Source organism: Aedes albopictus, chromosome 1 (genome assembly GCF_035046485.1).
Source record: "Aedes albopictus strain Foshan chromosome 1, AalbF5, whole genome shotgun sequence".
NCBI lineage: Eukaryota > Metazoa > Arthropoda > Insecta > Diptera > Culicidae > Aedes > Aedes albopictus.
In genome coordinates this window covers 231,802,282-231,829,248 of record NC_085136.1, presented here as the reverse complement: position 1 = coordinate 231,829,248, position 26,967 = coordinate 231,802,282, and the positions used below count along the sequence as shown (strand labels likewise).

General features: G+C 40.1%; 1 protein-coding gene across 1 annotated transcript in view; it reads left to right on the top strand.

Annotated features, from left to right (window-relative positions):
- Window positions 1-26,967, top strand: part of LOC109399943 (CCR4-NOT transcription complex subunit 6-like) — a 470,878-nt gene that overhangs the window by 208,433 nt on the left and 235,478 nt on the right. The gene's annotated exons all lie outside the window — the stretch shown is intronic.

The following is a 26,967-nucleotide window of genomic DNA, read 5'->3' as shown; positions in this document are numbered from 1 at the left end:
AGTGAGAGTGAAAGCTCCTCCACGCACCCCACGCGCGCTCCTGTGTCAAAGATGAGGTTTTACCTAGGTATGTTACGCGGTGACGACAACAACGACAATTCACACCAACATCGCGCGCCTAGCAAGATCGGGGACCTAGCGTTCAGGAAGGATTCAATGAACTCTGCTCCAACTGGCTCCATACGCGAGGGCGGGACTCGATTGCGTGAACCAGGCTCTGTGAGACCACTTGACGCTATCGTTTTTTTTCGGAATTGAATGCAAATTTAGGTAGAGGTACAGACAGCGCACACCATGGGGTTTTGCGCGGGAATCAGAACGCCGAGGTGCGGAGGTGGTGCATGTGGGAAAATTCAACATTCCGACGGTTCACGTAGGAGTGATGGAACCAAGGTTATGGTTGAAACTTTCATTCAAGTGCCTAAAAATACAGCTATGTTGTACTTCCAAAAATACTTTTTGTTTTTTTTTGTGTAATTCAGTATCATAATTTCTATTTTATATAACTAATTTTGGTATCATAATAGCCAATTTTTCAGAACTGGTTCATTATGCAACTGGAATGAGTTGTGTAATGAAAAATAGTTGCATAATGTGCATAATGCAACTCAAATGAGTTGTATAATGGAAGTAATCATTGCATAAAATTTTGTATGGAACACTAGTCTAGTCTAGTCTACACATACACTGCCATTCATTGAAAGAACCCTGGAAAATAATAAGATCGACTACACCTATCATTTTTCTTGTCATTATTAATGGTTGCAGTGCATCAGAGATGCATTACAAGCATTAAGGTTCAAGCATCCGTCATCATTTTTCGGAAATCGAAAAGCAGTTTTTTCGTTGTAAATCAAAACAATGATCACGAAAATGTATTCACTGTATTCTATTCCTCATGTGGAAAGCAGTGAATCCATTTTCGTTTCAAAAATGATTAATTTGAACTAAAAAACTGCATTCAAATGTTTGATGATGACGATGATTTCAATGACGAATGGTTCAACGTTAAAGCGGCTAGGCCTACTGTGCAGCGTTGTTATTGCTATTGAAATCAGAAAACGGGGACATCTTGTACCAACCGTTCCTTAAAAAGTGATAATAATGTACCGCATCTTTGGGAGTGACTATGCTAAGAATGTTAATGTCACTCCATGTCCTTTGGAATCCTGGGATGGGACAACGGTATTTACCCCGTATGCCCTGGCATTTAAGCCTAGGCTTAAGCGCCTTTACCCGCTCTCTGAAACGAGCTCAAAAGTTATGGTATCCAACCCTCCCATAATAAACATTTACCTCTAATACTTGATTGTTACTGATATGGGTATACACCGAGAAAAATTTCTACTCAATGACTGAGTTGGCCTTACTCAAAAAACGAAAAATCCTTTGTTTTTTTACTCAGTTTCGGCTAAAAGTGGGACAGCCCATTGGCAATGGATTGTCCCACTTTTAACGGAAACTGAGTATGAAAACAAAGGATTTTTCGATTTCTGAGTAAGGCCAACTCAGTCATTGAGTAGAAATTTTTCTCGGTGTAAATAAAAAAAACCAGAAAGATCTCACCATATTGATTATTATTGGAGCCCTGAGCATTGTCCTTTTATCACGGACAATCAGTGGATTTATCCTCGGCAATACGGAAACATTTTTTCGAGCTGCTTCAGATAGGATCAGCATTAGTAACACACTTTAGCAATTTCAACTTATTCAAACTCATTCAAAACACTTTTGCGGGTGACAGATTCCTCTCATCAACCAAAAATGATCACTTTGAAGTCCCCATGCACTCAAACTTTCATCATTAGCATACAATTTTGTATGGAACTCGTTGCAAAACTCGATTTTTCAGCACTCTTCGTATTGATCCATGTACGACTCAAGCTGAAAAAATCCACTTTTTGCAACTTGTTACATAAATAACTATTTTTATATATTTTTTACACATGAAATCCCACCTAGTTAACAATAATCATTAGATTGTTTTAAAATCATAGCGATAAAATGATGCTTGCTTCGAATACTCCTTGATTTCAAGAAGTCCCTTTTTAGTTTTGATCAAACATTGGGTTCCTCACTCCTACGCGTGTCTGTCTACAAGATACCACCAGCAACGGCCGCCCAGCGGTTGTTGTTCTTGAGAGCCGAGAGAGCGGGTCACACACTGGGTGCAAACAACACTCGAAACGTGGCTTCGGCCAGCAAATCAGGCAAGCTGCTGCCCGTTGCCGCCGTAGTAAATCGCACAAGTAGGCAAATTAAACTATGCATAAATTTGCAAATTAAACCTGCTAGTTACCTCGGCCGTTGCTGTCGGACCGCTTACGGGCGCAGTTTTTCAAGAATTATTATCGCGATATGACTACAGTGCAGTGGTGGTAGAAGGTGGCGCGGCGTGCGATATGGCGTAATAACCTTGTCGTCGCTCTGCTACCGCAGCAGTTCTAGACAAATTGCGGGAAGTGTTCGTAGTCTAATTAGCCGGGGTGCTCGGATTTGAATAGATATTTACCTACGGCGAAACTCGCTGTCCACCAGCCGCGTAAAGAATAAACGTGATAATTTCATGCCGAGCTAACAAGTTCGCGATGGAAAGGGCGAGGTCAGCTGCGTGAGAAGGTTTTCGGAAGGACACGAATTAGCATGATACCGTACTCAATCGGCAGGTCAATGCGACTTGTGTGCAACTTATGTTATTATTTCGTATTCACGGCATTTCTGAAGGAATTGCCATACGGTGAAGATGTGGTCCGTTGTTGACCGGTCGTCGATGAAGCCGGCTTGATAACTTCCCATGTGCTTATTCGTTTTAAGTCACAGACGCCGGAAGATGATCTGGGATAGCACTTTGTAGGAGGCATCAGGTATCAGAAGGCCGACTCCAGACGCACGTTATCCTTCATTTGGGACACTTGTGGCGTCTGTGTAGAAGGCATACGAAATGGTGATCGCTCGAAAGTCCGAAAGTCGCCTTTCTTGTGAATGGGACATATTACCGCTTCATTTCACTTCTCTAGTAGCTGTTCGGTTTTCAAGATCCTGATCAGAGTTGCGTTTTGTCACCATCAATGGCAAGCAAAACACCGATGTTGACAGGCAGACTGCGATCCAAGTCACTGTGCTGAAGCTGGACTGACTGTGATGTGAATATCAGTGATAGGCCATCTATAAAATTCGTTTCTTCGGGTCTTCAGATAGCCTAGTGGTTAGGGCTATGGATTGCCAATCCGGAGACGGCGGCTTCGATTCCCTTTCTGGTCGGGAAAGTTTTCTCTCCTCTCCATGGGCATAGAGTATGAATAATCTGCAAAGATAAAACAGGAACTCCTGGAGAAACCCAGAATAGAGTCTTGTACCGACTTTTCGAACCCTCTAAGCAGAATACCCTCTTCGAATGAGTGTAATCAGTTTCGTACTTTTTAATTCCACCCTATGTTGCTTATCCTTTGACAGATACGCGTATTTCGACTGACTGACTGGATAACTGACACTGAGGAAGATTACAAGTGGTAGTCGAAATACGCGTTTCTGTCTAAGGATAAGCAACATAGGGCGGAATTAAAAGGTACGAAACTGATTACACTCATGCAGAATAGAGTTCCTATTGAAATCTTGGATGGAGTTCCTGAAACAATCCAGAAGCAGTTTCTGAAAGTGTAGACTCTTCACGTCGGTGGTTAGAACAATAATGATTTATTAATGAGGCATATGTCATTTACATAAATCAAGGCTACTATGATCAAGTCTAAGATCCCTAAGATTCATACTTTTTGCTTAAAATAAATTATATATTATATATTATGTAATGGCATATGAGATCTTCTATGTGCAGCTGGATTCCTTCCGTCCAGAGTAAAATGCGTCAGAGAATTTCAGCGGCCTTCAAGTACGTTGATCGTGTTCCATTCTTTTGGTTTACCGATTATTTCTATCGTTACCTCTGATACCAGTCAATATCTGAAATAGTGGAAACAATGTAGAAGAAATCTAAACATAAATGTTTACGATACAATATTAGAACCAGTGATATTCTTCTTGCCAAGGTTTTGATAAGATGATCTTGATATTTGAAAGCATCATGTATCATTACTTCCTTGCTTTTTTTTCTAGAGCTTTCGATGCCTTGATTTTAGTTCTTCATCAAACTTCACTATCTGCTAGTGTTCAGGATTGATTCATCGAAGAAACATAATTCGCTTAACCGATTTAACAAGTCTCTAATCTTCTATTTGAATCAGTTTAGGTAGATTGATAAATAGAAGTAATGTTTTAAACATAATTATAATACTACATGATTTGTTTTCCTCAGTTTGACTTGAATTGAAAATTTTTATTAGTGATTTTCACTTCTGTACAAATACGCGCATAATAAAAGAGACATCTGGAAGCTTTCAATAAACATAGGTTTAAAAAGAACTTACTAATGACATTACAAGCTTATTGAATTATATGTTAAGTTGCTATTTTCATAAACCATAATAACATTTATATAAAACAATTATTCCACAAAGTCTAGTGCTTGAATTGAAAGTTGGTTATGCCTATTCAACTGCAGACAAAAATGATCTCAATTCTTCTACCCATGCCGTGTTGATATGTTAACTGCCTAAAAGCTGTTAAAACCCATGCTTACTCTGTTGTGGAACTGTTCCAAATTATACACCTACCCGGGCAGAGTTCAAGTACTGACGATCAAAATGTGATATTGGTTTGTTTGAGATAAGAGGTAAAAGTACTGAAAATAATAGCAAAAATTTGTTCTTGAACCATCTAATCAATAGCAAAATATGATATTTGAAGATCAATCAAATAGCTCACTGCTATTGGTTAGATCTTACCAAGAGCAAAATGTGCTATGATGATGATGTTCCAGGAGTAAAATTGAGATATTATTTTCAGTACTTTTACCTCTTATCTCAAACAAATAAATATCACTTTTTGTTCTTCATATCAAAATATGCTATTATTGAGCTTTTTTCCTCTGCTCGGGTATGTATTAACTTGAGATGGGCAAAACAGTTCTTTAAAAAAAATCGTTCTCGACTCAACAGTTCTTTAGAAAGAACTAGTTCTCGTGAACCGTTCCACCCTAGGATCCACAGTCCAGTAGTTCTTTATCCTTTTTTTTAATTTTCATGTAGAATTAATACTTTGGTAATCAAAATATTATAGCCCTACTAGTCAAGTCAAGTTATATTACGTGATCACAAAAACCATTTTATATTTTATAAATCCAAATATAAGATTTGTGATCTCGTGCGTTGACCCGTAATTTCTGGATCGCTGTTCTTCGATCGGCTGCATGACATTAGAGAACTGTTTTACGAGATGGCTTGGAAGACTATTTACAAAATTCGCTCTTTCAGAAACCAAACTTTGTTCTTTGGAAAAGCTGGATGAATGGTTCTGAGGGATATTCAGTTTTCTTGTTTTTTTTTTTTTGAGAGAACGAAGAACTACTGTTCTTTTCAAACGAACGACTGATCAATCATTCTTTCCTTAGAACTGGTTCTTTTGAACCGTTCGTGAATGGTTCGCCCATCTCTACTCAAACTGCAATTGAATTTTCCTAAGCGAATCAGTAGCATAAATTAAAATAACGGTAAAGAAGTACGCTAGCAGTTGCTAATCATACTATTTTTAGAATGTATTTTGTAGTTCACCGAGTTTTTTTCAACCAATAAATGCATGTGTGGCGAATAAGTATTGAATATTATCATGTGTGCACATATTTACAACATTTTTGTTTTCTCCATTGAAAGTCTACTGAGCAAAAAAAAATTAAATTACAAATTTCCTTTCTATTTTCCAAATTTTGATGCAATGATGGTTTCTAATATACGTCAACTAATCCCCATGACAACCATATCAAATATTTAATTAATGTATAACATTTCTTACTTCTCAATTTTCAATCAATTTTTCTTATTCTATCATTGTAACCCTGTCTCTCTCTCTCTCTTCTTGGCGTAACGTCCTCACTGGGGCAAAGCCTGCTTCTCAGCTTAGTGTTCAATGAGCACTTCCACAGTTTTCAACTGAGAGCTTCCTCTGCCAATGACCATTTTGCATGTGTATATCGTGTGGCAGGCACGAAGATACTCTATGCCCAAGGAAGTCAAGGAAATTTCCTTTACGAAAAGATCCTGGACCGACCGGGAATTGAACCCGTCACCCTCAGCATGGTCATGCTGAATACCCGTGCGTTTACCGCCTCGGCTATATGGCCCCTGTATACTGCTACCCTGTATACTGCTTGTAATCTACATAGTTTAACATTGCATAGTGATGAAAATTTGGGTGAAATGGTTGAATCCTTGTGTGTACTATGATAAATTCATCAAGCCCGTATTAAAGATTCATTTCTAATGTGTAGCTTTAAGTTGTAGAATTAATTTCAAAGTATTGAGTTCGGGAAGCAGAAAAACAGGGAATTAATCATAATATAAAATTTGTGTTTTTTTCTGCTACTGTAATCCATTCAAGTTAAATTTCAAGTCTTGCTACTTCAAACATTCTAATCAATCACACATAAAGCCATTTCACATTTTTAAAAGCCGAATCAAATGGATCGTGCTTCTTTCGAAGTTATGATCAGTAGATTTGCACAATCCCAAAATATTACTGTTTTCCATTATTGCCAGTTGGCGTTGATTGACATAATTTGTCTTCTTTTAATTTCATATTACACTAGTTTACAGCATTTTTGAACTCGGTAAGCTGATGATCATTTTTGGTGTAGAATCATGCCCTGAGTTCGAAAACGCAAAAGAAAAAAATTACAGTAGAGCGGAAATTTTTTCGACTTTCCATACAAGGTAGATGATTTGAAATCGATTTTTGTTCTATTTTTAAGCAAAGTTGCTCACTTCAAACATGTCATTCTTCGTAACCAATGCTCCGATTGAGCTGAATTTTTTACTGTAACTCGCCTACATATGATATGTCAAATAAACGTCGAGAAAGAATTTTTAAGTTGTTTTTTTCTTATTAAAAAAAATACATTTCTTCAAAAAATTTTGGCAATTTTGCTAAAATTTAAGAAAATTGTCCCTAAAAATCGTCAATATTTTGAATTTCATCAATCTGACGCAAAACCTGTATTCAGATGATCGAATGGTATTGTATTCAGCTTTCAATTTATGGAAAAAGATTCAAAATTGGTTGAACAAAACGCAATATATTTGAATTTTAGTAAATTACATATTTTGAAAAGTTGTAAAACTCGATATTGAGCTAAAACTCAAAAACTGTTCTACTTTAAATTTTTTGAAAGTCGGTTTCGAAATCAGCACTAAATTGTGCTTCAAAAATTTTGGTCGTTGACAGAAGTTCACGACTTTCATTTTATTTTGTAAACTTGTGTTATCAATAATTTCCAAACTAGACTGATATTCAAAAGAAAAACATAAGTAACTCACCCTCTGTTCCATGTTCTGTCAAAATAAAGCACCACTAGTATGTTCCTCGCTTCCTTTTTGATCAAGTCCAATCTGCGGTATTGTGGCAGAATGTCATTTTCTTTCGTCAAACCATCAAATCTAAAGTGGTTCCACTCGCTGATGATTGTAGTTTCTGCGGTAAATCCATTCGCTTCGATCTTGAATGACATTTGTGCTTTTGGTATTCTTGCATAAGATTGGAGCAAAGTTAACTCCCCGGCCTTGTTCCGAAAAGCAATTCGAGCAAGATTAGCAAAAGGTACATGAATGTTGTTAGTATCCAATCTACGAAGTATACCGTAACTACGCTAACGCTAAATCCATTCGCTTCGATCTTGACTTCACTACTATCTCTTCAATATAAAAATATAGTTCAATACATTTTATATAGTCAACTAGAGATTTTCAATGGATTGATCTCGCTACCTGTGCTTCGGGTTTCCAATGTTTAATTTCACAAACAAAATTTCACGTAAGGCATACTGGGCATAGATTTTGTTGTGAGAATCAAACGTAAGGCAACCATTTCTAAAAGTAGCAGGACATTTCCTTAGTTATTTCACAAATTGACCTGGGTCCTGCTTTCGTGGTTGTCCATTGAAAACTCTCATGACTAGCCATTAAACATCATATCGCCAAATACGGCCCGGCGTACTTCATCCTTTTGTCTGGGTTTCACTATCATAGATCAGTGTACTCCATCCCAACAACAAGGTTCCGCCTTTTATCCTACTTCAAGTAGAACTGCGTACTTCATCCCAATTCTATTGGGTTCCGCCGATCTGTGGATTCATCCCTCGAGGATTGCCTCTGGGTCCATTTTATTTAGCGTACTATCATCCCATATAATGGGTTCCGCATAACTTGTGAGCTTCATCCCTCGAGGAATCGCCTCTGGGACTCACGGTAATCGCGTTGCTCTGGGCGCACACCTTCTTGAACAGGCATCATCCCTGAGATTCCGGGTTTATAGCTGCTGGAAGTTTTCACTTAGTGAAGGGACTCTCTTTAGCTATAAAATGCATCCCTTAGAATCCGGGGCCCATTTCAGAATTGCTGCAATCATCCCTGAGAGCAACCGAGACCATTTAACTTGCTCCGGGACCATACCTTCACGAATTAGTTCCATCCCTAAGATTCTGGGGCTTACGTAAGCAACGAGTATTCGCACGGCGCAATGACTCTTACTTATGGTAAACTTCATCCCTGAGAATCCGAGCCAACTGTAAGGAATACTGGCATCAACCCTAAGAGCAATCACTGGCAGGTATAGCTACGAATCAAAGAATCACCCTTCCAAAGACAATCTTGAACTCGTTCTCCATATCCAGGTGATCCTTTCGTCCTTTCTTCTTGCTTGATATCGGTGCGAATTTATCCTCGTCGCCAAATGTAGACTCTTTACGTCGGTGCACCGCGGTGGTTAGAACAATAATGATTTATTAATGAGGCATATGATCAAGTCTAAGATCCTACAGAAAGAATCCCGGAACATATTCCCGAACCAATCGTGTAATAAGATCATGGAGGATTCAAAAAAGTTCTTGTAGGAATCTCGAAAGGAGTTCTCTAAGCCATCTCGGAAATAGGTAGTGCCTGTAAGAATCCTTGAAAAAATCCGGAATAAGTTATTGGAGGATTTCTTACATGAATGTCAGAATTGCTAAAGCTATTTTTGAATAAATCTCAGATGTAACTCCTGAAAGCAGGCCCATGGAATTAAATACGCGATTCTTGAAGAAGTCCTGAAGGAATCCCAGCAGGAATTTTGAAAGGAGTTCCTAAAGGAATCCTGAAATTAATTAGTAAAGCAATAAAGGATATAACGTCTGGAGGAATCCCGGAGAATATATCTGATGCAATTCCTAGAAGGATCTCAGAAGAAACTCCTGGGGTAGTCTCAGAAGAAAATTCTTGAGGAATCCCAGAAGAACAATGAAAGGAACCCGCAAAGGAACACCTGGGAAAATCTTCCTTCCCAGAATGAATTCCTTTAGAAATCCAAAAGCAATCTTTAGAAATCCAAAAGCAATCGCTGGATAATTTCCGGGCGGCATCTTAGAACAATCCTAGACGGAACCTGTTTCGGAATCCCACAAGGTAATCCTGGAGAAAAAGTACTAGAAAAAACTTCTAAAGGTTTTTTTTAAATAATTCATTAGAAGAATCTCATAAAAAGTCCCTGGAAATTCCAAAAGAAATTCTTGAAGGACTCCATATGCAAAAACCGTGAAAGGAATTCCAGAAAGTGCTACTAAAGCTCTAATCCTGACTATCAACCGGTGCAGATAGTTTATCAACTTTGATGAGATCAGCTGCAATACATGCTTTACCAGATGGTTTCTTATTTTTTTTTAGCTGATGAATGCCATTCCGCGCTGTTCAGGTGCTCATCAAAAACCTGCTTACACCTTTAAATCACCCCATATCTATCCATCAAGGGGTTTCCGTCCTTATCCCTGCAGATATGTGTTACGAACAGCAGTTCCATTTTCTCGCAGGCTTCCTCAAAGGTGACGTTTTTTTTTTCTTTCGAAAGGCGATTCTACTCTCTCCACTTCGGTTTGTATTGTTCAATGATCTGCCGGGTCCCATGCTGCAGCATTACCGTCTGCACTCCGTTCATTCCCTCCAACATCTCACTGCACTCCTCATCGAACCATTCGTTACGTCGACTTTGGTCCACGTACCCGATGTAAAGTTTTAACAGTTCAACGTTTTTTTTATCTGATTTATGCAAACATAACGGAACGCTAAAGGGAAGGGAAATTCTAGCGCAATGCTACGTTCCGTGCATAATTTTTAAATATAGGGGGATTAGGGGCATAATGGACACCCTAAGCAAATGAGTACGTTAGGCCTATATAACAGATTATCATATTATCATATTATCAGGCCTCATATGCCCAATCTACAAGAAAGGGCACAGACTGGAGTGTGCCAATTACAGAGGGATTACCCTTTTAAATTCGGCGTATAAGATACTGTCGCGTGTCCTGTTCAACAGACTGCGACCTCTTGAGGAGTCCTTCGTCGGCGAATACCAGGCTGGTTTTCGTGAGGGCCGATCAACGACGGATCAAATGTTTACCCTGCGGACGATCCTAGATAAATTTCGGGAATATAACTTGCAGACTCACCATCTGTTCATTGATTTTAAAGCAGCGTACGATTCAGTGAAAAGAAATGAGCTTTGGCAGATAATGTCAGAACATGGTTTTCCGGCGAAACTAATTAGGCTGATACGCGCAACGCTGGATGGATCAAAATCAAGTATTCGGATCGCGGACGAAGTGTCTACGTCGTTTGTGACCTTGGATGGATTGAAGCAGGGGGATACTCTTTCAAATTTATTGTTCAACATTGCACTCGAAGGAGCGATGAGGAGGTCAGGCGTGCAGAGGAATGGCTCTATCATCACACGGTCGCACATGCTCCTCGGTTTTGCGGACGATATTGATCTCATCGGCATCGATCGTAGGGCAGTGGAGGAAGCTTATGCTCCTCTGAAGAGAGAGACAGCGAGGATAGGCTTGACGATTAACTCTACCAAGACGAAGTACATGATAGCGGGTAGAGACAGAAGCAGGCCTAGTGGTGTTAGTGCTGAGGTAGTGATTGATGGGGAAGTGTTTGAAGTTGTTGAAGAATTTGTTTATCTTGGAACACTTGTGACATGTGACAATGACGTTTCCCGTGAAGTGAAAAGGCGTATTGCAGCTGCGAATAGGGCCTTTTACGGATTGCGTAGCCAGCTTAGGTCCCGTAACTTGCAAACGCAAACAAAATTCGCTCTGTATAAGACGCTGATTCTTCCGGTTGCCCTCTACGGTCACGAAGCGTGGACGTTAAAGGAGGTAGACCGAAAAGCTTTTGGAGTTTTTGAGCGCAAAGTGCTGCGGACAATTCTCGGTGGGAAACAAGAAAATGGAGTGTGGCGCAGACGCATGAATCACGAGTTGTACCAAGTGTACGAAGATGCGAATATTGTGAAACGTATAAAATACGGCAGACTTCAGTGGGCTGGACACGTAGTGCGAATGTCGGAAGAAAGAATAGCGAAAACAATATTCAGCAGAGAACCCGGTAGAGGTAGGCGACTTCGTGGGCGGCCGCGAACTCGCTGGCTGCACGCGGTTGAAGAAGATCTACGATCCCTACATGTTCGGGGAAACTGGAGGAACATCGCCCAAGACCGACGAAGATGGAGCTCTACTATACGCTCGGCATTGGAGTAAAGTTACTTTGTAGCCAACAAGGTATCAAGGTATCATATTATCAGTTGTCTTACAACTTTAACTTGTTTCCTACGTATTTCTATCATTTACAGCAGGTAGAATGTCATTATTGCGAAGAAATAATGAATTGTAAACCGAGTGTTTTTTGGGGCTGGCAGGAAAGGTACGGGGCGAAACGGACACCCATCGGGGCATAATGGCCACCTCTGCATATTTTATGCTGTATCTTTGATAATATCGACCAGTTAAGTAATTTGCCTACAAAGATCAATACCACAGATATAATATTCCATCTTAGACGAGTTTACATAACATCAAAGTTAATTAAATAAACTTTAGGCTAAAATAACACAAGTTTACAAAATAAAATGAAAGTCGTGAACTTCTGTCAACGACCAAAATTTTTGAAGCACAATTTAGTGCTGATTTCGAAACCGACTTTCAAAAAATTTAAAGTAGAACAGTTTTTGAGTTTTAGCTCAATATCGAGTTTTACAACTTTTCAAAATATGTAATTTACTAAAATTCAAATATATTGCGTTTTGTTCAACCAATTTTAAATCTTTTTCCATAAATTGAAAGCTGAATACAATACCATTCGATCATCTGAATACAGGTTTTGCGTCAGATTGATGAAATTCAAGATATTGACGATTTTTAGGGACGATCTTCTTAAATTTAAGCAAAATTCCCAAATTTTTTTGAAGAAATGTATTTTTTTAATAAGAAAAAAACAACTTAAAAATTCTTTCTCGACGTTTATTTGACATATCATATGTAGGCGAGTTACGGTAAAAATTTCAGCTCAATCGGAGCATTGGTTACGGAGAATGAGATTTTTTAAGTGAGCGACTTTGCTTAAAAATAGAACAAAAATCGATTTCAAATCATCAACCTTGTATGGAAAGTCGAAAAAAATTCCGCTCTACTGTAATTTTTTTCTTTCGCGTTTTCGAACTCAGGGCATGATTCTACACGAAAAATGATCATCAGCTTACCGAGTTCAAAAATGCTGTAAACTAGTGTAATCGGATTGATTTTTTTCAACCTCTCTAAAACGCCTAACAGTATGCAACGCGCGTACATCCATTCATAATTGTCAGTGTTCATTTCGCCCCGAATCGACTACAACATTGAAATTGCTATTTTGAGTAAGTTCTGATCAAACATATAATACTACATTCATTGCTAAATCTGCGTATACATGTAGATAAAGTTCACTTGTTTTTATGGTGGACACACTCAAACACTCATAATGCCTTATTTGCTACTGCTTCTAAATTATAAGAAATCCACAATATGAAAAACATACTTTAATTTCGATCATATTTTAGTTATTTTGAAGGAATATAAATGGTACTTTTGAAAAACAGAACAATGACTTGTTCCTTTACACTTATGCATTAAAAGTTTTACATAAAAGTAAACGGTTTCGGCAAAAACAAGGGTGTCCATTTCGCCCGGGTGTCCATTATGCCTCTAATCCCCCTATCATGCAAAAGTTGTTATGTGGGGTCTTAAATTGTCTAATTTTACATTACGTTACATTTCAAAGAGTAATTTATCCTTAAAGGCAAAAAAAGAAATAAATATTTGTAACGGCCTAATTATCCTTTAATAAATCATTTCTTAGCCTTTTATCCTTAATAAACCAAGTTCTCTCTCTTGTTGGCGTTACGCCCCAACAAGAATAGTGCCTACTTCTCAACTAAGTAATTTCAAGAATTGTACCACTATTGTACTCAGGTGATTTTTAGAAAAGGGCCAAAAAAACCGGATGAAAGAACACCATTGACGCTCCCTCGATTGGCACATTGATTCCACAAAAAGAAACTGATAGCCTTTGGTGGTGGGAAGAACCATCCGCAGCGAGACAGGGAGACGGATTGAAGCGCCGACAGAGAGTGCGCATCTCCTGATTGATCTCTTTCTATGTCTGAATGATTTAGCATTCTCGGTGTGAAAGTTGAATGACGTTCCTCCTGGCTCGTTGATTGATGACGACAGCCAGCTGGAAGGCTGGCCTTTACTTGATGAACCACCGATCGTCAACACTTGACGTTCCATTTCACCCGGCGCGACGAGCCCTTGATTGACCGACTGACTTCGATGCGTGCGGTGTACTGTAGAATTGGGTAGCATCGATCAACTCAACGGAGGAACTATCGGGCCGTTTGGTTATTCATGTGATAGGTCTTTATAAACAAACGAAGTTTTTCAGTTTGAAATTGCTTGTCTTTCAACCTTTTTTTTGATAATTTTTATGATAAACTTTAAAGGCGCCTTGAGCCAAGGAATAATATGAAGAAAAGTACTTGTTTAATAACTATTTCTAAAAACAATATTTCATGCCAATATAATAAATCAAGACACGGATTTACATTTCAATGCAACTTATTTTTGTTATTGAAAAAAAAAATCTAGCTTTTTTAAAGGCTAATTTGATGAAATTGTCTACTGTTACCCGATTTCACGGTACTCATATACCTCTACATACATTCAGATTGGAAAATTCCGACCCCGCTCATTGATGCATAGAAGAATGGACTTAAAATTCCACTGATAAAGGAAAAATGCCAGAACCATAAAGTGTTTCAAAAGCTAAAACAAAAGCAACCAACCGCCAGCGACAGCCAGCTGGTGGTCTCCCCTGGGCGCGCGAGTCATAAAAATAGTTTCCAACTACCGACGACCGACAGGGGGTGCTACAGCCGTCCGTCCCAATAAAGCCCCAGCCAGCCGCAGAACCCGGGTGCAGAAAAAGAAGTCCCGCGTCGTGGTTTCACGCCACGGATTTTACGACTTACTAATTGGAGGGAGTCAACAACAGCAGCATCAGCAGTAATGCTGCAACAGCTGGCGGGTGGAAGACACGACGACAGCGCTAGTGGTGGCGGGTCCCGAGTAGAGCCAAGTGTAAAAATGTTATCAAAAATGATATTTTGACCGCTTTGGCCCTTAGGGGCTTTCAGAGGTGATTCAGAGGGATCCTGGAATTCCATTTCATGGAATTCCAGGGGAGTTTGATGGCGTCTAAGGAAGGTTTTCAGGGGCGTTCCATGAGAAATCAGAGGTTTCAAGGGCATTTCTAGAGAAGGTTCTAGTGCGTTTAAGGAAGTTTCAGAGGGTGTCCGCTTATTTGGCCGAATTCAGTTTGGCCGAACGCCATTTGGCCAAATGCCATCTGGCCGAATGGGTCGTTTGACCGAATGCCGTTTGTCCCAATGATGATCAAAACAATTCAGAAGAAGCTTTTGACATTATAATATGATCATCAGAATTATTTCCTTCTTTTAACCATAGGCTATTCTTTCTAGTTTTTTTTATTTGCTGGATTCTTTCTAGTTTTGATATTCAGGAATTAGTTGGCGTTGAAACTGCCTATATTTTATCATAGATTTTTCCTTCTTTGACTTATAGGCTGTTAAAGAGAGGCTGGGAAAGGTGACATGGTCACTTAAGTTCATCATTCATTTTTCGGCCAAACGGCATTCGTCCAAATGCCATTCGGGCAAATGACCCCTTCGGCCAAACGGCATTCGTCCAAATGACCCGGAGCCGTTTCAGAATCATCTTAGGGCATTTTAAGCAGATTTCATGCAACCATTCAGAAGTTTTGAAGAGTTTATGGGGACTACAGGGACATTTTGTTAGGTTTTAGAAGGTTTCAGGAGAATTTTCAATGGTATATTTCATAGGGTTTCAAGAGGTTCAGTGGAGTTTCGCGGACGTTTCAGAGAGCTTTAGAGTCGTTTCAGGGAGTTTCAGAAGGGTTTTTAGTAGTTTTAGGGGGATTCAGGGGATTACCAGGTTTGGCACTGGAGCTCTCTGAATCCCTCTAAAAAAACGCACCTTAAAGGCCTTTAAACCAAAAACAAACATAATTCTGCTGAAACTCCTGAAGCTTCCTTGTAATTTCTTATGATGTTCGGGAATCTTCCTGGATTGCTCATGAAATGCACCTCAAACTCCCTTGAAGTACCCCTAGAATCCTCTCAAGTCGCAAATGTAGCTTCTGTTTCGTCACCAACAATATTTTTTGAAATCACGTCATTATCTGTTCAAGTTGAGACCATGGATAAATTCCTCACCTTTTTTGTCATTTGTTTTGTGTCTATTTTATACGCCAATTCTCTTCTCTGAATATAGTTCTGTAATCGCAATACCAAATTCAGTTTTTTTACTGTTTCCTGCTCGGGACTTCCTATCCAGGTTTCACAAAGATCAATAACGAAGAAGAAGGTGAAACCGTGTCAGAAGGGCAGGTAGATTTCCTACCCAGACTGCTAAGCTGAGCCGCAAGAGGAGGCGAACGCGGCCAAGCACACCCATAAGAGCGAGCTTCAGTATAGTGCAGTACTAAATGTCGCTATTAAACGTAGTTGAAATATGAGCTAATATGCTGGTGGTTGTTATGGTTGGTTGGTTGGATTGTAGGCGGTCTTCGCTGGGAATTCGTTCTTCTACACGGTCATTACGAATTGCGAAATGCTGTGCTGTTTTTTGATCCTATAGAGATCAGCAAATGAAACCGAAATCGAGCGCTTCCAAAAAGCATGATGACACATTAGTGCACATATGTATTAAAACACCAGTGACCAGTTCAATATATGTATTTATTTAAATATATAAATATGTGCACTAAAATGATATTCCTAATTCATGGCCTTCATAATCTGTGGAAACTTCCATTTATACAAGTTAACATCCGTTTGAGGTACCACCGGATGTCCCAGATGACGAAATTTGCCTACGAAGCTCTTCTCATTGGCGTAACGTCCGCAATGGGACAAAGCCTGCTTCTCAGCCCAGTCTTTTATAAACACTTTCACAGTGATAGCTTCCTCTGCCAATGAGTATTTTGCATGTCTATAACGTGCGAAGATACTCTTGATGCTCAAGGAATTCAAAGAAATTTCCATTACGAAAACTGGGAACCGAACCCGTCACCCTCAGCATGGCCATGAACTACACCTTTACAGCGATCGACAGAATGACAGTCTTGTACAATGCGAATTGTGTCCATGTATGCAGTCTACGGGACTTTCGCAAACCGAAAAAGGTCCGATCCAGATAACTTGCACTCCCCTGGAAAGTCTACATGTTCTATAGACGACCGCTTAGATAAAACCCAATCAAGGGGCTAATTCACACTAAAATTAAGCCAATATGCTTACTCATGATTAGCTCCCTCGGACGGAAACACCCGATAATAAAAATCTCTAATGCAACACGTCATTTCCCGTTACAACAGGGCATAATTGAAAACTATCATTTTTCTTTCACGCATTTATCGAAAAAGCGTCATGATTGGGCTACGAGCCCTTTGCGGCGGCGGCGCGCTGATCGTAACCATGTCAACGCCGCATCGCGGGACCCTTCCATCACGCGTATCAAACCAATTATAAGCTACTCAAAACCGAAACGCGCCGCCCGTTCGTTGTTGTGTTGTGGCCCTATGGCGTGCGGTCCGCCCAAAGTAACGTTATTACAACAATCAATAAAATTGAGAAAAAAAAAGGTAGTTTCTCCTCTCTTTGTCTCAGCCGAGCGACGACCGACTGACAAAGATAATACGGTGGACACACCCTTTCACCCTGCGAACAGTAGACAGTCGATTAGTGTTATAATTCTCTCTCTACATTATAAACGAGGACGACCATGAAAGGGAGCATGTAAGTAACAACCGACTTCCGCACGCAGTGAACTGTGAAATTGGTGCACTTTTTTCGATTCGGAGGCTTCTTTTTGGTATAATGGTTGTTTTGGTGTACATCTTCTTCTTCTTCTTCTTATTCCGATTGGTGTAACGTCCCAACTGGGACAAAGCCTGTTCAATTGGATCAATTGATCCGTTCTAGAACCAAGTCGTAACAAACAAACGTCAAACACCATTCCATTTTCACTTTTGAGCATTTCCGAATCTAGTATAGTCTTGTCTACATACACATTCATTCATTAAAAGAACCCCGGAGAAGGATACTGCCATCATTATTCTTGTAATTTTAAATGCTTGCAGTACATCGGAGAGGTACCCCTTTGATGTACACGCGTGCCGCTGTTCGATCACTTTTGCACATTTTGAACGCCTTGCCACGCCCAAACCTGTGAACGAAAACATTTTGTACCTTGTATACATAAAATTCAGCTTATGACAAAAATTGAGCTGAATCCATCAACGCAAACCAATGTTACAGCATCCCAAACTTGGCTATTTTGTAAGAAAATCGGCGTTTGTCCGATCAATTATGCACCACAGTGTATACCCCGTGTGTCTTGGTCCTAATGCCTAGGCTTAAGCCTAGTCTAGTCTAGTTTTCACATTGCATCTCCGATGTACTGCAATCATCAAGAAAAACGATGGAAGTAGTTGATTCTATCATTTTTCAGAATTATTTCAATGAATAGCCACACTTATAAGGAAAACAAAAAATATAGAATTCTAAGTCTTACTATCTTATCGATTCTATGACAGAAGGTCGAATGTCAACAAGTCGAAGGTCATAAGGTCGACGGTCATAAGGTCGACGGTCAAAAGGTCGAAGGGTCAAAAGGTCGAAGGGTAAAAAGGTCGGAAAGTGAAAAGATCGAAATAATAAATAACTGGGATAAAAGGTCAAAAATACAAGTGGTCGAAAGGTCGAAATAAAAATATAACTAGGACAAAAGGTCGAAAACTTGATGGGTCAAAAGGTCGAAAGGTTGTAATAAAAATAACTAGGACAAAACGTTGAAAGGAAGAAGGTTGAAAGGACATAAGCTCGAAGGCTGAAGTTAATAACACAACTGAAAGAACCAGAATTCGTTAGGTTCGAGAGGCGGAACTCAAATTTATTCAAATTCCTGCGGCGCGATGATGTTCGCCATAGATATTTCTTGTCACTCATAATCAATATGAATATTTGGATGGAATAAAAAGAAATGGTCAGATCTTCTAGTTTCCTTCGCCTTATAAAGGGTTAAGGGAGATCTCTTTGGAAATATCTTAAAATCAAATTTAAAATAACCGTTGGGATAGTATAACTCGAAACATAGGCGCCAACTTAGGGGGGGGGGGGGGGGGCAAGCATGGTTTTGCCCCCACAATATTTGACGATTTTTCGATTTTCCCTGATTTTCCTATACAAAAAATCCGAAAAACCAGACTTTGCCCACAACATCCCCCCACCCCCCCCAATTAATTGACCAAGTTGGCGCGTCTGACTCGAAAGAACTACCTATTTTAAAAGATGGCAAAATATTATGAACAATTATTGTTAGAAATACCGAAGGGATTTCCTCTAGTATTTAGTGACTCCAGCCTTCTCCATTACGTACCTTTGTCATTGACGTATATGGGGACTGAAAGGGGTGATTTGTCAACTGAGTAGCCATTAGGAAGAGGTAAAAGTGCATCAGTTGATATGCCATAAGGTTTATTATCTTCCTTAATTATGTGAAAAGCTATTGTAATAGGGTATCGGGATGCTTCGTTGGCATAGTCCCCTCGTTCGGCCTATCTCAATGTAAACCAAAAACTCAAACAAACACGCATAACTGGATATCGGAAAAGCTATGCACCAAACAACTGTAACATTTCGTTTCAATTTTAGCACTTTGAAGCATTTAAATTAAATGAAAATGACACTTTGTTTAGTTTTTGTAGACGCCATGATTCTTCGGCTTAGTGGGTAGTCTATACACATGATCATAAATGGCATGGTTCTGGAATATTTCGAATTGACTTTCCAATAACTGAACATTTTATGCGACGGTCAAAGACGCTTTTTTGAACCTGTGTATTTGTTTTCAACGAATAATAACTATTTTACAAATTGAATGTGGGCCAAATATTGAGGACATTTTTTTCTCTATGTACCCAAATCTTGGCCCATCAGTAAAGTGACGTCAAAAACAGCGATGAGAAGACGTCAACAACATTTCTTGCGTAAGAACCGGAAAGAACGAACAGAAAGAAAGATTTTGTGTGCGGTGACTGTAAAAATATAACACAATAATAGGGTTGTGTTGTTTTCGTTACTAAATTAAGAAAGAACTTTAGTTAAAGTGAGTTATTTATAGTTTTTTGAAAATTTGGCTCCAAAAATGTAATTTAACCGTTATGTGGCCGGCAAACTTTTTGCTTTTTTCTACACCGTGTATTTTAAATGGGTGCTGGGTACCCGGGTACCCTGCCGGCCACATAAGGGTTAAAAGTAAGATTGGTGAACAAACAGAGATAATACTTCAGCAGAAATATTGAAAAAATGAGATAATTAGTGGTTCTAGTGCATGGAAAGCAATAGGCCAACGTTGTATCCACTAATAGGCCAATTTTTGTACCATAGACCAACGTTGCATACCATCGCATCGATTCTTTTCAGCTTAATTAAGTAAATTCTTAAATATTTGCGTAAATTTACTTCCAATTGGTGAAACATGCATTACCTAGAGTGTGTAATAGGGTCAACAACTTTTTTCTAGTGCTATTAATTCATGAGTTATGGTCAAAATTGTCAGGGGGCTTGCAAATTTGGCCAAGGAATGGTACATATACCCTACTAGGTTAGGCGAGTCGTATTTCGGAGAGATAGTCGTGAAACTAAATATGCAGGGATAAAGACGGAGGCCTCTTGACGGACGGACGTGAGGTGATCGAAAGGTGGAAGCAGCACTTCGATCAGCACCTGAACGGCGTGGAGAACGTAGGCACGGGAGCCCACGGCAACGGAAGGAACGACGACGCCAGTGCAGCGGAGGACGGAAATGAACCAACTCCCACGCTGAGGGAAGTTAAGGATGCCATTCACCAGCTCAAAACCAACAAAGCAGCTGGTAAGGATGGTATCGCAGCTGAACTCATCAAGATGGGCCCAGAAAAGTTGGCCACCTGTCTGCATCGGCTGATAGTCAGGATCTGGGAAACCGAACAGCTACCGGAGGAGTGGAAGGAAGGGGTAATCTGCCCCATTCACAAGAAATGCGACCATTTGGAATGTGAGAACTTCAGGGCGATCACTATTTTGAATGCTGCCTACAAAGTGCTATCCCAGATCATCTTACGTCGTCTGTCACCTAAAACAAATGAGTTCGTGGGAAGTTATCAAGCCGGCTTCATCGACGGCCGGTCGACAACGGACCAGATCTTTACCGTACGGCAAATCCTCCAGAAATGCCATGAATACCAGGTCCCAACGCACCACCTGTTCATCGACTTCAAAGCGGCATACGATAGTATATCGACCGCGCAGAGCTATGGAGAATCATGGACGAAAACGGCTTTCCTGGGAAGCTGACTAGACTGATTAAAGCAACGATGGACGGTGTGCAAAACTGCGTAAGGGTTTCGGGTGAACTATCCAGTTCATTCGTTTCTCGCCGGGGACTGCGACAAGGTGACGGACTCTCATGTCTACTCTTCAACATCGCGCTGGAAGGTGTGATGCGACGAGCCGGGCTCAACAGCCGGGGAACGATTTTCACAAAATCCGGACAATTTGTGTGCTTTGCGGATGTCATTATCGCTAGAACATTTGGAACGGTGGCAGAACTGTACACCCGCCTGAAACGCGAAGCAGCAAAGGTCGGACTGGTGGTGAATGCCTCAAAAACAAAGTACATGCTGGTAGGCGGAACCGAAAACGACCGGATCCGTCTGGGTAGTAATGTTACGATAGACGGGGATACTTTCGAGGTGGTGGAGGAATTCGTCTACCTCGGATCCTTACTGACGGCTGACAACAACGTGAGCCGAGAAATTCGGAGGCGCATCATCAGCGGAAGTCGGGCCTACTACGGGCTCCAGAAGAAACTGCGGTCGAAAAAGATTCACCCACGCACCAAATGCACCATGTACAAAACGCTAATAAGACCGGTGATCCTCTACGGGCACGAGACATGGACCATGCTCGAGGAGGACCTACAAGCACTAGGAGTTTTCGAGCGACGCGTGCTAAGGACGATCTTCGGCGGCGTGCAGGAGAACGGTGTGTGGCGGAGAAGGATGAACCACGAGCTCGCTGCACTTTACGGCGAACCCAGCATCCAGAAGGTGGCCAAAGCCGGAAGGATACGTTGGGCAGGGCATGTTGCAAGAATGCCGGACAACAACCCTGCAAAGCTGGTGTTTGCAACGGATCCGGTTGGCACAAGAAGGCGTGGAGCGCAGAGAGCACGATGGGCGGACCAGGTGGAGCGTGACTTGGCGAGCATTGGGCGCGACCGAGGATGGAGAGCGGCAGCCACAAACCGAGTATTGTGGCGTACTATTGTTGATTATGTCTTATCTTAATGATGTTGAACAAATAAATGTATGTATGTAGTCGTGAAACTTAAATGTAAGTAAATTAGGATAATTGTCACTATTGAAATCATGAATTATAATAAAATTACAGTCTTGAAGCTGCTGAACTACCAAGCTGCTGTCGAGAGGTTTCCATCACTCCCGAGAAAGAAACGGCCCTAACAAACTTCAAGAATTTAAGGGTACAAGTGTGCAAGTATCATGGATCAGTCGAACGGCAGCGGTAACACTACGGCTTCCAATTTTCCCGGGATACAGCTTCCCGGGAAACGGGAAAAAATATTACCATTTCCCGGGATTTCCCGGGATCCCGGGAAATAAGGAAATTATATTTTTTTGCGAAAAATGTATTTATTTGAAAGAAAATCGTTTTTTCAGATATCATATTTTTTCATTTCCTATTGTAGACTGTGCACATTTCAGCAAATTTCACGATAAGAAGGTTCATATTTTACCGTCAATGCATTTTAACTACGCATTTTTCAACTAGCTTAAAATAATGAAATTTTGATTTGAAGTACATAAACGTGTTTTGCTAAAAGTAATTAATTGATTATTGATTATTATTCAACAACAACCCCAATGATGATGCTCAATTTAATTTTAGGATTTATTCCTAAAATTCACAATCACATTGTCATACTTATGTCGAATTCGTTTTTGAACCTGGGTTGGAACTGGATTGGCGGAAAATGTGTAAACAAACAAACGTCAAACAAACTCAAACAAACTTTAGTACAAGCGAAACCGAAGTCGGGTTGGGGTTGAAACTGTGATCTCATCCAGTTCCAACCCAGGTTGGAACTGAATCAAAAACGAAAACGACATTAATAAACAGATAGAATAACACAAGTCACGAGTACATAACACCCGATACAAAAAAAAAAATAACTATAACTTACAATACTGCCAAAGCAAAAAAAAACGAAAAAAAACTTTGGCGAGGATTCTCGAAGTCAAAGTAAAAAGCTAAAAGGGGAAAGCCCCATTGAAGCTCAGTAATGGCACCATACGTGCTATTATCTGATCGTCTGATTAGCAAGCGCTATATGAAATTGTTGCACCATGATCTAGTTGCAATGTACAAATTGATTTGTTCCTAAATAGTTGGGTAGTCACTACGACCTTGTAGAAAGTCAACTATAAATACGACTCTGACTGTAATGCGTCTTACATGCAATGAGTTGTGGTGGATCAGTTGGCACTATATGATGAACTTCATTTTTTGAAGCAACATTTAAAAGAAGAAGAATTGTGTCGGTAGAAATCAGTTTCAAGGCCTTCATATTATTTAGAGGATGTTATCTGCGTAAGCATTCATCTAAGCTCGAATTAATAATGACATCGACATAAATAACCTCTGCATAACGCCCATGTGATTTGACGAACGTAAATCAAGATCCTTGACTTTTAATTTTTAATTGTCATTTAACACTTCACAAAAATAGACAATTGAAACAATAAATCCCGGGAAATTCGGGAAACCCGGGATACAAAAGTTTGTTTCCCGGGATTCGGGAATCCCGGGAAATTTCATTTCCCGGGAAATCCATCCCGGAATTGGAAGCCCTAGGTAACACCCGTAAGGATTGGATTATGCAGCGTCTGAAGTTGTTGGAGGAACAACATCGTCAAAGGGTGGCACAATACGAGGAAGAAAGTCGACGATCGCGACTGGAATATGAAAGGAAGCTGGAGGAGATCGAGCAGGCGGCAAAAGTAGGGTCTGGGACCGTTTGGGCAGGAGCACCTATTTTGGGCGCTTGCTGCTATAACTCAGTCAATTTTGAACCGATTGACTTGATTTTTGAAACATGATCAGATAGGCACAGTATCCAGTCATGTTCAAAATTTCAAGTCAATCGGTTTGAATTTGACTCAGTTATAGCAGCAAGTGCCCAAAATAGGTGCTCCTGCCCAAATGGTCCCAGACCCTACCTGTTAGAACGATCGAATTGAAGTATAAGGCCAGAAAGGAAGCAAAGATAGTTTACTATAGCAGGGAAGATGTCGGCGAAAAGAGGCCTGTGCAAAGTTCGTTGAGTTGCAAAACCCTGGCTAAACCCATTTGCTTACCGTCTATACGATTCGATGAATTGGGCTCCGATCGCCATAACCTCACTCCAATCATTCAGTCGAACATTTCGTCTCCCTTTGAATCTGCCGCCAATGATGACGATGGAGCAGCTGAACATTCAAAATTCGATTGTGAAATCACTGTCAATATGGTAGATAAACTAATTCTTCCAATTCCGAGAGCAGAAGATGAGGAGTTCTGTAGGAAGGAACAGCGTACAAATCTGCAGCCAGTAGTGGACGTCCGAAATGAAGAAAATGTATCTAAGCAATCTAGTTCCATCCTTCCAACAACGATCGGCCGATGTAAACAATCCATCGTTGTGTGAGGCGTTGTGCGAGGCTCCGCAACCGTACAAGGTAGATGAGAGTTTATTGGAAAGAGATGAAATACTTCAGCGTTACGTCGGAGAAACTATTAGTCCGTTTGGTTTACCTACACAAGTAAATAATGTTAATTGGATAATTAGGTATGGCTTGTGTGAAAGTGGGTCAGCGCGAGAGATATTATTCGTTCGTCGGAGTTCTCAACCAAACGTAATAAGTAGTGGTTACGATATCGGAACAGTTAGCTGCGGTTTAAACTACGACGATCGCGATCAGCTGAGAGCTATCAGTGATAAGGGGTTCGATCCAGGAGGAGTTTATCCAGATGTACACAACTACGAGCGACCAAACCGTATGCCGTGTATCGTAAGAACGTTGATGTGTGTTCAGCCAGCACGCAGGTATCGATCTGTACTCGTAGGAAAAGGCAAGTCGTTCTGTGTTGGTTATGCAAAATTCGATTCACCAGGGTTCAACTGTTCAGAGAGATTCAATATGGCTCGTGAGTTACCTGAGTTGACTATGTATTGCTGTATAGTTGTGTTGAGATCAACAAACCGATCGCATTCGATTATTCGTTTGATCGTCCAGACGGTGTATAACAGAACGGACTCATGGCATCGTGGTGTTGAACGAATTTGCAATTCCTCATTGACATTACGTGAAGGAACACGATCGAATAGCAAGTGTCTACGATTCAGAGATATGCTACTCGCGCTACAGTAGAATAACTAGCCACAGAAGTTCAATGTCGGGACTGTTCGTGTGACTAACATCTAGTTTGCCACGCCCTTACAGCGTCAGCAGCCCCAAGCAACACACTTTGTTATAGAGAAGTTTCCCATACTTTTCCAAAACAGTTTGCAGTCATGGAATAAAGATGCTGTAACATGTTTCGTAACTTTTGTATGACCGAAAAAGCGCACAAAAAATGTCTTCTGCAACAAGTTTTTGTTTTTTTAAAGTTTTGATGTAACTAAATTAAAACAAACAAACATGTTAGCAAGATGTTATGAAATACATATCATAGCTTAAAGGCAGAAGTATTTTTGTGGTGTTCATGACTTTTAAAATACAAACTTCTAACATCAACTGACAAACAAGAATGAATATGAGAACGCAAATACATGAAACTGTTAATGCTTTTGTTTTTATTTTGACAGTAGCTCGACTGAAAAGATTAAACTAAAACTAAAAGAGACTCACAAATGAAATGGAGAAACGTTAAGTTAAACACAGCCGATCAAAACTATTTTAAAGTTTAGTGATCCCCATGCCGGAAAAGAGTGTGCGCTTCAAATTTTACCGTGGATTATGACATTTTACCTCCACAAAATTAATGCGCTATTCGGTCGACTGAGTATATCTGAACATTTTTGTTGATTTTCTACGACCGTTCTTCTTCATCAATAAGCTTCTTATCAAGAATCAATATGGTGGCATCATCAAATGGCTGGCCCATAGATTGCACAGTGTCAACCAAAAATATTCTCACATTAGATTTTTTAGTAATCCTTTCAATTTTCAACAAAACTAACAGTATTTTTTTTTTTAATTTATACTCATCAGTAGGGTCAACACAAAAATAAAATAAGAATTTACATGATGCTTAAGTGAATATTTGGGCCACTCAAAGGATTGGTGGTAGTTAATAAGAGTGATAGAATTTTGAGGCAAATGGCGTAGATGTTACCCAGCCAAACAAACGTAACACTCTGATCATTACCATCATGCACAAGTTTATGGATCGATTTCAGAATTTGATTGTGGACCGTAGCGTTTGTATCGGTTTTCTTCACGTTTGACATTTGCACACTGCCGCCACCTAGTACAAGATTGGCTAAATTCAGTCTTATAGCATTATTCATTAAACGATTTTGTCATCATAACTGTGTTTTGAATAAAAAATAAAGTTCGAATTATTACGTCTGTTTGTTTGTCATGTGGCTGTCACCAAGAATCATGTTTTTGCGGGCAGTCATCAAATCATAATTTTTCATTCATTTTAATAGTGAATATTTTTTTGACAAGCACTGTAACTGTGAACTTTTTGCACAAGCAACACACATGTCACAGCAGTGCGCTGCTGCGTATGTTTTGGTTACACAGAAGTCACGGTGACTTACTTCTAACATTGTTATCTTTTTGCATTTAGAACGTCACGTACGTCTGTCAAGAATTTTTTTATTATGTCATGAAATATGTTATCCAAAAGTATTAGAAAACAAACAAACTGAATCGGTTTTCAGTTTTCGGAATCGACTTGTGCTGCAACAGTGGGATCAAAGCAAACAAAACGGCACCCCACTGAAAAAGAGGACATGATGGAAGTTTCACCGCCGTAGCGAAGCAGAGGACAGCCCGGCCACGGTATCACCGCCAAAGTAAGAAGGAAGATCGGCAGTGTGATGCCTTCCGTAGCGGGAGCGGGATACTGAAAAACATCGTGGAGGACATTCTGGCGGCTGATTGTTCGGGAGTGTGCGCGATCAATTGGACTAAAATCTGGGAAGAATCTGATGACGAACTGTCTACGCCAAGTAAGATCTCCTGTCACTGGACGAAACCGACTAGTTATTTTGATCTATTTCATTTTTTTTTC